Below are 14,791 nucleotides of genomic sequence, written 5' to 3'. Positions count from 1 at the left end.
TTGTTTCCAGACCTTGGCTATTGTGAATAATGCTACAGCAAACATGGGTGGAGATATATATATATCTCTGAAATCCTGACTTCAATGTTTTTGGATATAACGTATACCCAGAAGTGAAATTTTTGGATCATATGGTAGTTTTATTTTTAATTTTTAAGAACCCTCCACACTGTTTTTCAAAGTATTTACACCAATTTACCTTCTTACCAACAGTGCACAAGGATTTCAATTTCTCAACCTCACCAACACACACACACATACACACACACACACACACACACACACACACACACACACACCATCCTAACTAGGCATGAGGTGATATCTCATTGCGGTTTTTATTTGACCTTTTCATAAACCTTGTCCACCCTCATTTTAAACTACCGTCAGTTCACTCTCTGCTTTCTTGCGACACAGGTTAATATAAACCTTGCATCAGGGGACTTTGCATGAACTACTTCTTCTTCCCACCTCCCTGCATCTGGCTAACTCCACATTCTTCATGTTTCAGCTCAAAGGCTTCCCCACACCCAAATGTCAGACGTTCGCAGTGATGAGCGCTGGGTTTTCTGTGCAAACCCTCTTACAGAGCTGGGCCCCTTGCATTTGGAGCATTTATCTTGCTTTGCAATCACACAGTCAGTCAAGTGACTATTTGATGAATGTATCTTCTCCAGTAGACCTAACACCTGTGGGGGCAGGGCCTGTTCCTTATTTCTCATTGGTACAAGACTAACAAATAGAAAAAATTTATAAATATTTCTAAAAGGAAAGAAGAAGGGGCTACTGAGCAAAAGAAACAAATGTCCAGTGTTAGTGTATCCTGCAGCCCAACCTGCTCGTCTTCACTCTCCTCATTCTGCCCAGTCTAACTTCATAAATGCCTCTTTCTTTTTGTTTTCAATGGACAATGATTTTTTTTTTCATGCCATCATTATGCTACTTTGAGCTGATTATCTTTTAGGCTTCTAGCCAGCAGGTAAAATGTGGCCAAGACTTACAATTTAAGAAGACACTCAGTGAGGAGTTAGATAAACCATGTATGACTCTGTGGTCCTGCCGCCCGAGAAAGACTTCAGTGAAGTCCACCCGAGCACAGCAAAAGTGGCTTCGAAAATAAGTGCTCCTTTCAGATCCGTTCAGAGCCCCTTCTCACACCACTGTTCACTGGGTTCCCCGGATCACGCTGTGGTCCAGAGCAGCGGAAAGGCTGAGCTACATTGCTAAACAATCTGCAGCAATGAAGAAATGGCATCAGCGACCTTGTTCCTCAGCAGCCCCTGTCAGAAGAAAGCCTTTTGCTGTCCCTCGCTGTCCTTCACGTCAGTCTGGAGCGGCACAATTCATTACACAGTCTGTCTTCTTCGGGTACAATCGTTTTTGCCACACGTCGCCAGTGAAAGGGACGGAGAAAATCCATTTGACATAGCCGGACTTTCTCCTACCAGCGAGGACCAGGCAGCTGCACAAAGTCATTTCCAATTAATGACAAAGCGGTTGCGTTAAAGATTTGAACATTATTTTTAAACGATGATAAACAAGTCATGGTTGGTGCCAGAGGTTAGATAAAGACGGTGGGTCGGGAAGCGGGAAAGGGCGGGGCAGAGGAATGAAACAAAACTGCCTAATATTCAGGCTTGTGGTATTTATAAATGTCGATTGGCCCTGGATGATGGATGAGCTTCAGAACCTCAAAACCCAAAGAATGCATAATCTTTAAATAAGCTCTTTCAGGCCCGGGTTAGCACAGTATTTACAGTAATCGTACATTCATGGTAATAACATAATAGCACCTTTCATTCCCAAATCTCAGATTTTGCACATTTATAAGCTATCAACTTCTGAACCAGTGATGAATAGCCTTCCGGTATGTGCCTATAAAACTTGCTATAAAACAAGTGATATAATGAGTGGCTTCTCTTAGGTAACATAGCAGACTGACAGCTATGTAGACTGGCTTCTAAAAGCATAGTTTTAAGAAAGGGTAAAATCATGAAACCATTCTGTATATAAAAGTGACACCGGAATGGGGAAGTGATACTGAAACATTTTTTTTTTTCTTCAAGTGAGTTGTAGTAAAACAACAATCAGTACGATTACAGCATTTTTCTTTTCCCGGAGTTAAAAGGAGAGAAAAACACACTCACTCCTAAGGTGCCTAGAGGAAAATGGACACTCTAGTTTGGTTTTGACCTTTGTGGTTTGTATGTTTACTTATTTATAGCTCAACCTGCAACTTAGGCAGAGCTTGATCAAGCTGGCCACTGTCCACGGTGAAAAGGGCCCAGTTATTGGCCATGGAATTTCAGACTGAAACGGGAGTACTTTAAATCCGACCTATTTCAGTGCTCTAAATTGACTCTCCTTTAAACCTTTGTATGTAAACAGTTGGACATATTTGGAGGTGTGTGCGCTAAAAACTTTAAGAAAGGCGTATGGTTTTATAAGGAGCTGTTGTAATTAAATTCAGAGTAACTTCTAGTTAATCATCCCCCACAGGGGACTATGATAAAGATTAAGTTATGTTTTCTACATGAAATTTTAAAAAATTTAATCTTCAAAGCTCAAAACATCGTGTTTTTCTGGGAATACATTCAAAGCAAATCATTGCAATGAATGGGTCTTTGAGAAATTATTCAAACATCCCAAAATCTAGAATGATGAGACTCAACTCTCCTTTTAAGATCCCAAAGAAAGACATTTCTCGTTGAGAAGTGATTTTGTCTCACTGCTGCCTTGCAGTTAGATTTGTCAGTTTAGAGTGACCAACAAGCCAGCATGCTCTTCAGAGTCAGATTTAATTAAGTCCTCAAGGAGAAATGAAATGATAAAGTTACTGGTGGTAGGTGATTGCTTAAGGCTTTCAAGAGAATAGCCAACATCAGAGGTAAACAGAATACAAATTACAAGTATACATATAGTTCTCTCTTAACTGTATTGATTTAGACTTGTCATAAAGGAATCACTCGGTGAATCCTTTTATAGCTTTAGCATATCCAGATGTTGGCCCGTGAGGTCAATATAAATCAAGGTAAATAAACATTCAAAAAGTTTCATACAAAATAAAACTCAGTTGTAATGCTTTATTGGACGCCATCTCACATGTCTTAAAAACTAGCTTGATTTGGTTCATGTAAATAGATGTGGTAATCGTGACCCTGTTTTACATAATGCTTGTTTATGTAATAGGACATCACTCTGCACTGGGTCCCAGGAACCTTATTAGATTTGTTCATTTCTGTGTTTCTCAAATAGATTAAAGAAGAAAAACATACTTGTACATTTTTATAGTTTATTATAGCTTTTGGATTGCTGTTCAAATTGAATCAATTTCCACACAGTAAGACATTTCTCAGTTCCATCCTACACTGCTTTAGAAAATGAAAACTATATTTTCCATGAGTCATTCTTTGAATTACAAAATGTTCATCACCCAGGAGAGTTTATTGTATCTGTAACACTAACGCAGCACAATGAACGGTGTTAATGTCAGCAGTAGCCGGCTGTTTATTTGGTAACATCCAATAATGGGAGGAGGTTAGTGCTTAATGCTTTTATTTGATGTTTAACATTTCAAACTGCTCATGCTATTAAGTGCTTAGTCAGCGGATCAAATTTTATTTTCTTGATATTTTCCAAAGCAAAAAAATATGTAAATTTATCAATATTATATGGTGAAATAGAAGACAACGCAGCAGCCAGGACCAAGCGTAATCATGTTATTTCCATAAGGGTTCAGCTTCTCCTTTGGACTCTCTTCCTTCTCTCCTACTTTGTGACCAAGCAGAAACTCTTAGAGATGGAAAGTATGCTTCTCTAATACCTATAAAATATATCCACTAAACTGCATTGCAGAATACTTATGTTCTATAGCAGTACATTGTGTTCTTCCTGACTAATAAGACATATGGATGGGACTTACATTTTAACATTCTACGTTAGTATAACCTAAAGGCTTTGTCCTACTTAAGTCAATTTCTTTCTTACCCCAACTGAGAAAAAAGAAAGTATATAAAACATTGTGATATACATGTTGTCAACTAACAACTTTCTTAAATGAACACATTTCATGTCCAGGTAAAAACAGAATTCAGTTCTTCCTAAAAACAGCAAATAATTTTTTTGAGTAATAGGAAAGGAATGATATATCATAAATAATGTTAAATTTGACTTTTTAAAATTAATTTGTTGTCTCACAAAGAAATTAAATGAATGGGACTAGGAATCAAGGCCAAAGTTTCTATACTCTTTATTAGAGTTTTATTATTTGAACAAAACCTTTGCTCTTCGTTTTCTTCATCTGTGTGTTATTGTTTTTTTTCAGGACAAACTATCTGGCTAGCAAATATGCTGTGAGAATGAAAATATGAATTTAGGTGAAAGACTTGTAGGAATAAAAAGTATTTTCCTATTTAGCTCTGTCATAAAGTACGTAAAGAACTCATTACCCATTTGGCACAGTGGATGATCTTTTGGTCTAGGATTGAAGGTCAAAAATCAAGGCTCTTATTTTTATATTTTAACATATATTTTAACATATATTTTTATAATCAGGTTCACAAATTACATAGCTCAGTATAGTCTTAGCATTATATGGGCTTCTGAGTTCTGCATACAATTTAAAAGGTTAAGTTTTTAGGGGAAAAGGATGGAGACAGTCCTTCAATAAATAAAATGGGAATCATTAATGACTGAGAAAGTATACTAATACCCAGATCAATTAAGCACAAAGTCTCAATATAGATCTTCCTTAAAGTTTGACAAAATAAATATAAAACACTTTGGCAGAAAATGTGTGAGAATTCATTAGTATATTTTTAGTGTACATGTTTAAAAATATTTAAGGTAAAAAAAAGGGCATCCATTTTGACTATAAGGTCGAGCAGAGCAGACGACAGGGGGTTGGGGCAGAGCAGGAACAGAAAGAGGGGAACGGAATGCAATGGCTAGAGGGCTGGCTGGTTGTATAAAGAAAGAGGAATTTTGTGAGAGTTTTCTAATGCTTGACTAGGCTTCTCCATTCTATAATCCATGCTTCTGTTCAGTAAGAGATAGATAGCACAGGAAATGCAGAGGAAATGAGGTAAGGTGTGGCCAGGCCCTTATCTGCAGTTAATACCATGCATTTTATAAATACATCAATTAGGGCACTAGCGAGATTCTACTGCTACTGTTTGTGGTATTGTTCATACGGCAGAAAATAGCTCAGTGGTGATGAAGAGCACGATTATCCGCCAAATTGGTCTGATTGGAATTGGGGTTGAATGGTAGCCTGGGCGTGTCTCCAAATTTCCTGTCATTATATCTTGAACAGGGTTAGATACACAGCCAGGCATGATGTTGAATGTTGACTAATAGAAACCAAAATGTAGCAGAAAACCAACTGGGCAAAGGACTGTGGAGGGTCAGCTTTTCTTCGCATGCTTCTCTCTTTTGGAGTTCAGGGTCAGCTGTCACCGCTTTATTTATTGAACCGAGTGGCAGCAAAATAGGATCCCAACACAAGCCTCATCACTCTTCAAAATCTTTGGCTATAGGTAGGAGATGACAAAGCATTGCTTGAAAGGTTTTTGTAATATATTAATTTGATTTAATATCTATATATTATATATACAAGGGAGGGGAGGATAGGGGACATGGGGCCTTTCATACAGGTTGTGAGTCATCTGAGGATTATATTTTAGAGCCTCATGCATCCGTGTTTCATTGCCCAACGTATCTCTCTTTTATCTTGATAGAACTGAGCCTCTATCATTGTGCCCACAGCAGGGCTGCTATATTTCACTCTTCTGGGCTCAGATCGCTCTGCTAAAAGTTTTTCCTGGGTTTTAGAAATATTTGCTCAAATTCATTTGGTAGATCTGAAAATTTATCTCCTGAGAAAAGCACAAAACAGCACAAGAATTATTGCCATACCATCCTTCTGAGAGTTTCTTTGGGTTTACTCAGCAGACAGACTCATTGTTCAACAAATCCTTCCAAAGGTTTACAGTTGAGCATCTCATCAAAAGCAAAAAGCAAAAGCGATATCCCGAGGATGTATTTGTTCAGGAGCACAGGATAGTGTGAGAGCTAAACACTTCTCTGCCCGGAGATGTCCTCAGGTAGATTTTTCGCAATTACCTCTCAGAGTTCCTTAAATGTTTAATTGTACTTTATAATTAGCTATGTTGAGAACATAGTTCTCAGATAGTTTCAAGTCCCCAAAGAACAAACATTGTGTATAAGGGTCTGTTTACCAAGAGAAAGCATAATGTAATAAATCTGAGAAAAGGAAAGGCACCTTATATAAGGAAAATATTTGAGATGAGCTAAATTAAGCTGTGCAAATGTGTGGGGATAGAGGAGAGAGAAAGAGGAAAAGAGAGAAAGACTGCTTGGCTACAGATCTATAACTGCCTCAATACTTATGTCGTCACCAACATCCCCTGCATTTTTCTACTGAAGGACTGAGGTGACTTAATAAACCAACAAAAGTACTATGAAAGCATAATATATGATTTTAAATAAAATATCAGCCATCAAGAAATAAAGTAAGAATGGGGGGATCACTAGAAAACAACAGAACACAATATGTAGGCTACAAAATTTGTTTCTTGTTGGCCAAGTACATATAAAAACTTTGAAATTTCATTATAAAGACTATAAAAACTCTTGGAGAAAACCTGAACTTTTTTTACTTCATAGCTCTAAAATATGTTTCTTAGATGAAATATCATAAAGCTCCATCTGAGATAGTGGGTATATACTAGTACTTGTGAACATTGATGGGTACATATAGAAATAGAAACTAAATGAATAAGTAAACATTCTCCAAATATGTAGATTGGATTTGAGACCACAACCTCTTACAGTTTTTCACCATAAAAGCTAACATTTTAACACCAAAAGGCAACTCGAGTAAAACATTTAAGGTAGGAAAACAGACTACCAAGAGAATTTCATCTGAACCTCCACTATCCCGTGGTTGAATTTCATCTGAACCTCCACTATCCTGCGGTTGGACTTCACCCAGCAATGACCAGTGAGAGTCTGAAGGACAGCAAGTCTTCCCAACAAGTCCACATATATCGTCCTTCTCTCAAGTAGGGGCTTGGGGTTTAATGAGCAAAATTCATTTGTTAGGAAAAAGATCATTGTCTTTTTATAAAGCTATATTATCATATTCATATGTTTTAGAGTCAAGCATCTAGTCCAAGATATGTATAGAAGTATATATTATACATGAGGGGGAGAGGAATTTAAAGAAGGGTGGATACTAACCACAGACTTAGCCTTCTCCAGAATACTGTCCCAGACAACCATGGCTAACTTCTGCCTATTGGCCTCAAGCATCCACGTGCCAAGCCAAAATGGACAGAAATAAATTTATAAAATCATGCTGATAATAGTAACTATGCCCCTCCTACCACTTACTGAGTATCTGTCACTATGTGACATACCTTACATTTACTATCTCAAAACTTCACAGTAATCATGACTAGGCCAAGTTTTCCCTCTAAGGATGAAGGATTCTAAATTTGGGATGCAGAGAAACAAATCATTTCTTATAGAACACCCCAAGAAAGATCACTGTAACAAATAACGGTATGTTCTGTTTCTTTTAGTTCTTAATTATTAATAATGACGATAATGTCTGATACCTACTGCATGTGTATTAAGCACCAGGCAGTCACTACAATGAGAACCTTCCAGAATTTCATACTTGCAATACTCCCATGGAATCAGTGCTATTGTTTTTTTGTTTGTTTGTTTGTTTTTGTATTTTTCTGAAGTAAGAAGCGGGAAGGCAGAGAGACTCCTGCATAAGTCTGACTGGGATCCACCTGGCATGCCCACTAGGGGGCAATGCTATGCCCATCTGGGGCCTTGCTCTGTTGCAACTGGATCCATTCTAGTGCCTGAGGCAGAGGCCTTGGAGCCATCCTTACCACTCAGGTCAACTTTGCTCCAATGGAGCCTTGTCTGCAGGAGGGGAAGAGAGAGATAGAGAGAAGATAGAGGGGGAAGGGTGGAGAAGTAAATGGGTGTTCTCCTGTGTGCCCTGGCCGGGAATCAAACCGGGGACTTTCACATGCCAGGCTGATGCTCTACCACTGAGCCAACTAGCCAGGGCCTGCCTCAGTGCTATTGTTATTCCCAGTTCATAATGAGGAACCCGAGGCTTAATGAGGTTAAATAACTTCTCTAAAGGCATGCAAGTAGCTAATGGCAAAACCAGGTCCAATGCAGCAGTTAGGACTTCAGAGCAGGGGCTTTTAATTACTTTGCCCTACAATTAATATCTCAGTTGGGAATCATGCATAAAGCCCAGAGGAGCTAAATCATTTGCTCCTAACAGATGTGAATCAAAGACTTTTACAAAATCAATAACTTTAGAAATGTTCTAGCAGCTTCAGCAAGATACAGAAAACAATCTGGTTAAATAGGCAGGACGATAGACCATTTCTATCTTACCTTTCCTCACACAGAGGAGGCGTGGCCTCAGAGTGTGCCATGCAAGCTTGTCTTCTTGTCCTTTCTCCAGCGTGATCATGGACGGCAGTCTTCCCTAGAAGGTAACCAGGTCCATATAATAAATCATCTTATAAGGATATTTTTTTAAGAGACAGAGAGAGAGTCAGAGAGAGGGATATAGATAGGGACAGACAGACTGAATGGAGAGAGATAAGAAGCATCAATCATCAGTTTTTCGTTGCGACACCTTAGTTGTTCATTGATTGCTTTCTCATATGTGCCTTGACTGCGGGCCTTCAGCAGACCGAGTGACCCCTTGCTTGAGCCAGCAACCTTGGGTCCAAGCTGGTGAGCTTTGCTCAAATGAGATGAGACCGCGCTCAAGCTGGAGACCTTGGGGTCTCGAACCTGGGTCCTCCACATCCCAGTCTGATGCTCTATCTATTGCGCCACTGCCTGGTCAGGCTTTATAAGGATTTTTTAATTTGAAAATTCCCTGGCATGATGTCAAATACCTTGGTTCCTTTATTTCACAGACCATTTACTTGGGTACTGTCAAGTCATAACTTCCTTCAAAAGATGATCTTTCTTATAATAATTGGCTTTCATACTGCTTTAGTCATGATAACCATTAAGATTACAATTAACTGTTGTTGGCCCAACATACTAGAAACTATGTAATAAAAGGATTGAAAAATAATTTGTCTTCTTGTCTTCAAGTATTCAAAGTGACGTTCAGAAATTGAACACTGAAAAAGCAATATTATTTCAAAGTAGTATTTTTTTCAGCAGTGATATCTCAAGAAACATTTTTAACCCAGATTTTGAAGAACAGATAGAAGTATATCGAATACATTTTAAAAATATTATGCCCTGATGTAATTTACAGAGAAGAGGGCAAAATAGTTCCAAAATAATTCCCATTGATAGATGTGACCACCTTTTTTTAATAATAGCTCTTTCATAGGATATCTACACTTTTACTAAAGGACTATTTCTCCTTTTTAAACTGAGGTTTTAAGTTAAAATAAGCAGAAAGAATGCAATGAAGGCTCCTTTAAGCACAAAATGTGGGTTTCAAATGATTTGATTACATGAATTTTCTGTCCAATTAAACTTTAACCTGGAAATCTTGTTTGCTTCAATGCTTGCCTCATGAGAATTGTCCAATAAATACACATTTATTTTCCATGCTAAGAACTTTGCAATTCATTGTTTGAAACTCTACTAGTTGTTTTTGACTTTTCCTTTAATAAGAATAATTTAGAAAATATAAATTTATCTTTGCACACTAACTAAAGATCTATAATCATTGTTAGAAACCCTAATTGTTAAAAACAAAATAGACATAAGAATTTGAATGGTTAGTATGAACAGGTAGTAACCTCAAACCAGGCCCTTGAGATTTTAGAAATATTTTTGCCCTAAGTGATTTGATTGTAAATTTACCTTTTCAAAATGTTTAATGAAGCAAGGGGAAAATCTAGTTTTAGAAGCATATTTTTCACAATATACTTTTTCTGAAAAGATGGATATAAATGGAATTTTATAAATGGCGTCATCATACTTTAGACCAGGGGTCGGGAACCTATGGCTCACGAGCCAGATGTGGCTCTTTTGATGGCTGCATCTGGCTCGCAGACAAATCTTTAATAAAAAAATAATAACGTTAAAAATATAAAACATTCTCATGTATTACAATCTATTCATTTCCTACTGCTCACGTTCATGGTTGCTGGTGACTAGAGCCAATCACAGCTGTGTTCCGGGACAACACAAATTTTTATTGGATAATGCATAACATACACGGGTCATTGTCTGGCTCTCACAGAATTACATTTTAAAATATTTGGCATTCATGGCTCTCTCAGCCAAAAAGTTTCCCGACCCCTGCTTTAGACTGACTTGGGGAATTCCAGGGCTAATTCTTTAAGAAAACAAATAAATGCAAGCTAATTTACATATCTGGTTTCATTCCATTGAGATGGCAAATGTTGGATGTGCACCAAGTGAGGTCAAACTTGACCCAGAAAAAAAAATAGTTGTCCATCAGGGTGTCTGAGCCAACTTGGAAATTACACCGCTTTCACTGGACTATCCTTGGGCTCTGAATTAAATTGAGTTCTTGCTTTGAGTTTCTGAACTAACTGTTACAATATTTCTTCTCGCTGGTTCTCAAAACACACACATGTATACATACACACACTCACGTTTATGTACAGAGTATTACAGTAAACCATAGGCAGTTTCTGTCTTCCAACAGAGTCAATCATACATTTTGCAAATAGAACAGCATTGTCTATATAAAACACATTTATTCTGGTATTACTGCCTCCACTGGATTTTATCATCTTTTACTGTTACCTTTATCATTCATTTTCATCTGCTCCTGATTTTGTCTTCAATTCTTTCAAAAACATGGAGAGGTGAGGTTTCTATCATTTTGCAGGTAATCATCTTCAAAACTAGTAGTCTGAATCATTTTATGCCCCAGATGGATTTCAGGTGAAACTTACAGACCTGTCTCCTTTGACCTTCACATAAATCCAGGTTGAATTCTCTTTGATAAGAGAACAGGATTGGTACCTGGCAGTAGAAATTCCTATTGTTGACCTGGAGGCTGGGTGGTTCTCTGTTTGGGACTCACTACATACGGCAGGTCTGTTATTTATCACATGTTAAGATCTCTTCAATTTAATTTCTTATTCTTGTGTATAGTATTTGATTTGTCTTATATACTATGCTGATTTTTTATTTTTTTACTTACTATTGACTGTATCTAAATTTCTCTCATGTCTGGCTCTTCCTTACTAATGCTACAGCTTCTACCTTAGATCAGACCTCATCTGTTTTCACCTAGACTAAGGCAACAGCCTAACTAGTTTCATAATTTTCAGCTTCATTGCTTCCTAATAAGTCTTCCATAGTAAGCATTTGATGAATGCTCGTGCAATGAATAAGTGAATTCATACTGCTGTAAATACTGTGAAATCTTCAAGGTGCAGTACTTGTAGGATTCTAATACAACATTTAGCTCACCAAAGCACAAATCTACTTATTCAGAAAGAATTTGTTAAAGAGGACTTTTTACCTTATTTCTCCAACTCCAACTCTCAAACCCTTGACTCTACTATACATTCTTACCTCTGGGAATTTCTGGGAGTGTTGATTTCTAGGTGGGTTCTACACTCAGTGCTTTGCAAAAAGGAAAAGGATTATCAAGAATAACTGAATCCACGCTGAAATGGAAAATATGTCCAAATCACTGTGTACACTTAAAGTACAATGAATGGGCTGGAAGCCAGTGTGGGTCCTGAAGACAGCACCCAACTCTGACCTAAGAACCACTGGTAACCCTTCACCATGTGAATAAGGAATAGTTTTTGCCCTAGTCCAACTGGGACCATCTTTGGGGTGTCACAAATGATATCTAGACCAGATCAGCTGCTTCCTGCCTCTGGGCCATTGCTTGTGAATCCTGGATTGGTTGTGCAATCCCAGCTCTTTCTAATGCGAACACTCTGTAGGAGACTGATCTGATGATGCCTGTCTCCTGTGGTCCAGAGCAGGCTACCATGGAGACAAGCACCCTCTCTGTACACTGAGATAAGGAAAGGATTTTAGGCTCCTTTAGCTGTAAAAGGGTTTTCCTGCTTGAAAGGTGAGTGAAGAAGAATCCCTCGTTGAACCAAAACATACTCTTCAAATGGCTCCTCTGAACATCCCCGACACAGGAGATGAGATTTGTTTACACCAAGCACAACATTGTGTGGCATACACCTGCACTGTCGTCATTTAGGTTTATGCTCAGTGCACCTTTATTAAGTCACACGACATATTGGCCTTTGTAGTGAAGCTCACAGCGTTCAAATAATATTCATTTTTCTTGCTTTTCCTGAGAGGTGGATATCAACTCATGCCAAACTGACATCCCTCCCATTGTGTTACAACTATTATACACCTTTGATTTCTCTCCCCAGAGATAGAGGCCAAGGGACAGGGCTACCATGCAGATTGATGTAGTCACAAGTAGTTTAATTTTTGCTTTTATATTCTTTGATTTACTTGATTTTTCCACTCATCTACTAACCCCAAGCAGTTCAGCTTCTGGAATACCCAGGAGTTATTCCGGATGTTTTCATCTTTCTCATCCCAGTCCCCATCATCCAGTGAATCACTGAGTGTGATGAATTTAACTCCTGACTTTTAAAAAAAAAATTTTTTTTTCTCCTTTCTTACAGACCTCATGCTGATTCAGGCCATTCTTATCTTTGACATAGACTCTTTAAGTATTTTTCTTTCTTTCTTCTTACATTACCCCCCTTGACTTACCCTCTGGTTGCTAGAATGATCTATGTAGAATATAAACCTGAAAACTTTCCATGGCTTAGGATATGACTGAATTTCTTTGGGTAACACACAAATTGAAGTAGTATCAGAATTGCACCCTATCATCTTTGTTACACTTCATGCAGGAACGGGATGTTAATCAGAAAATATTCATTAAACAGACAACATTTATTTAGATGTCAAAAGTATAGTATAATAGTCACCATGCGTAGGGAGAATGTTAACCTCTGCTATGGAATCGTCAAACCCTTTAGCTTTTGAATTTTTTCATATCTTGACTTGAAGCCATAACCATAGATGGTCCCTGACTTGACTCGCAGTTACATGTAGTCAGCTGTGGGGCATAGTCTTTCCAGCCTTCCATATCTATGGTTGCTCAAGATGACTACATCTTTTCCAATGGTTCAGTAATACCTTTGAATCACTGACACATGGGAACTTTTTCCTCATGTGTAAGCAGTATTTGTCATGGAGGACAGGTATCTTTGGAGTAGCTGGGGCCTGTTGAATGAAAATCATCAACGTGTTGGCATTACTTCCTAGTGCAGTCACCTTTCAAATGAGAACCCTCTGACTACAGCGTTCACAGAAGATCCAGCTCTTTGTTCCTGGGTACACACCACGGACACATGTGCTTAAGAAAAGGATACAAAGAACACCCACTGGAGGTCACCCAACACCCCTTATCATTTTATTTACCACACAATAGTTCTATCTTTAGAAAAAGAGCAGTAAGTTACAATTAGAAGTAAGGGACTCCCATATGTCAAAACCGGTTGTTAGCTGTTTAAAGAAAATTACTCTACAATGTGTAACCTTGGTACATCTGGCATAAAATATTGTTTCCCCAAGCTACATTGTACTTGCATTTCTGAAAGAAGCCAGCTCAGGAAAATTTCCCTGTTTGAAGTTTACTTTATCAGCATATTAATGTTCTGGTTAAGTTTAGAATAAATCAGCTCTCAAAATTTTCTATTTCCCTGGTATTCTTCCCTTTTTAGAGTTCTCCTCATTTTTGTAATTGTTTGAGAAGCACAAAACCCTGCTCTTCTACCATCATCAGAACTTACCCTTTGCCTTCAAAATTAACTTTTAATCTTTGTGACCATGATTAAATGAAAACAAACACCATTGGCATTTCCTGTCCCCTGACCTGCGTTTCCAGCCCCTCTGAGGTCAGCTCCCACGACAGCCTGTTCTTGCTGTGAAAGTCATTTCAGAATACAATCTTTGCTCTGTGCTAACACAATCATTAACTAGTAGTATTCTCTTTAATTCAACAGCCTACTTATTGCTGACACCTGCTGAACATACTAAGAGCAGCTAACATGTCTAAATCTTTCCTGAGAATTTCTATCAATTTCAGAGCCCATCAAGGCATGAAATTCCCCATTTTCTGTCAGTTTATTTCTTTATGCATGGGTCAATTGGAGTCCATCTTTTCCATCTGTTCCCCGTAACAAATTCATTAATAAATATGCTGGGGAACCTACTGGGGTAAATATATATTTTATCAACTTCATTGAAGAAGATCACTTTCCCTTTGCTTAATCCTAAGTGGGTTTTTTTTCTAATAATTCTCTTATCTTTCTTTAGAGATAAATTAATTACGGTCATGCCCATTCACTGCGATTTCAAACCCCATCTCTCTACTATATTCTTTTAATCAGTCTTTACTGACTGTTTTCTCTGGCTAATTATAATACAAATAAATATTTGAACTAAAAATTTGTGATCAAACTTTTTCAATACTAGTATTTTTGCAAAGAAAATGGAACCTATCATTTCATTTCTCTTTAAAAAAATATTAATATTACCGTGTGCTGAAGTCACTAATATTCACGTTTCTTATTGCTAAGGATGAGACTTCTTAGAGAAGAGCCCAAGCCCTTCCGGCTTATCTGAGTCAGTTGCACTCAACCTATCTGGGGTCACGGACAGGGAGACCTGGACCCTGAGCAGAGAGTAGCCAGGCGCAGGGAGT

The 14,791-nt window shown here is 37.9% G+C and overlaps 1 long non-coding RNA gene across 1 annotated transcript in view; it reads right to left on the bottom strand.

Annotated features, from left to right (window-relative positions):
• Positions 1–308: 308 nt before the first annotated feature.
• LOC136404045 (uncharacterized) overlaps positions 309–14,791 on the bottom strand; it is a 58,478-nt gene continuing 43,995 nt past the window's right edge. The window contains exons 3-4 of the long non-coding RNA XR_010751220.1: positions 8,458–8,551; positions 309–1,462 (exon numbers count right to left, since the gene is read on the bottom strand). This is a non-coding gene — a long non-coding RNA (uncharacterized lncRNA). The remainder of the gene's footprint in view (positions 1,463–8,457; positions 8,552–14,791) is intronic.

This window comes from Saccopteryx leptura, chromosome 4 (genome assembly GCF_036850995.1).
Source record: "Saccopteryx leptura isolate mSacLep1 chromosome 4, mSacLep1_pri_phased_curated, whole genome shotgun sequence".
Classification (NCBI taxonomy): Eukaryota; Metazoa; Chordata; class Mammalia; order Chiroptera; family Emballonuridae; genus Saccopteryx; species Saccopteryx leptura.
This window is presented reverse-complemented; position numbering and strand designations above follow the sequence as displayed.